The sequence below is a fragment of the Eumetopias jubatus genome, unplaced genomic scaffold (assembly GCF_037043125.1).
Source record: "Eumetopias jubatus isolate StellerSeaLion01/CBP00866 unplaced genomic scaffold, mEumJub1_p1.0 scaffold_8, whole genome shotgun sequence".
NCBI classification, from domain to species: Eukaryota; Metazoa; Chordata; class Mammalia; order Carnivora; family Otariidae; genus Eumetopias; species Eumetopias jubatus.
Window position 1 is genome coordinate 85,549,748 of NW_028274814.1, and position 263 is coordinate 85,550,010.

Genomic DNA, 263 nt, shown 5'->3' on the forward strand with positions numbered 1-263 from the left:
TGGGATGCCCCAGGGATGGGAGGTATGGGTGGGGCTGTATACCTTCTGTATATGTTTTGGGGAGGAATTTGATAATGACACTGTTTCTGGATAATAAAGGAACTGCATCAGAAAGCGCCCTGCTTTACACTTTCCTATCTTGGGGGGGGGGGTGATGACAGGGAACAAGAAGAGAAGTAGAGGTTAATCCACCCACTTCCCTTTTTTCGGAGGCTCCCCCACCCATCCCAACCCCTCAGGTCAGACTCACAAAGACAGTCATC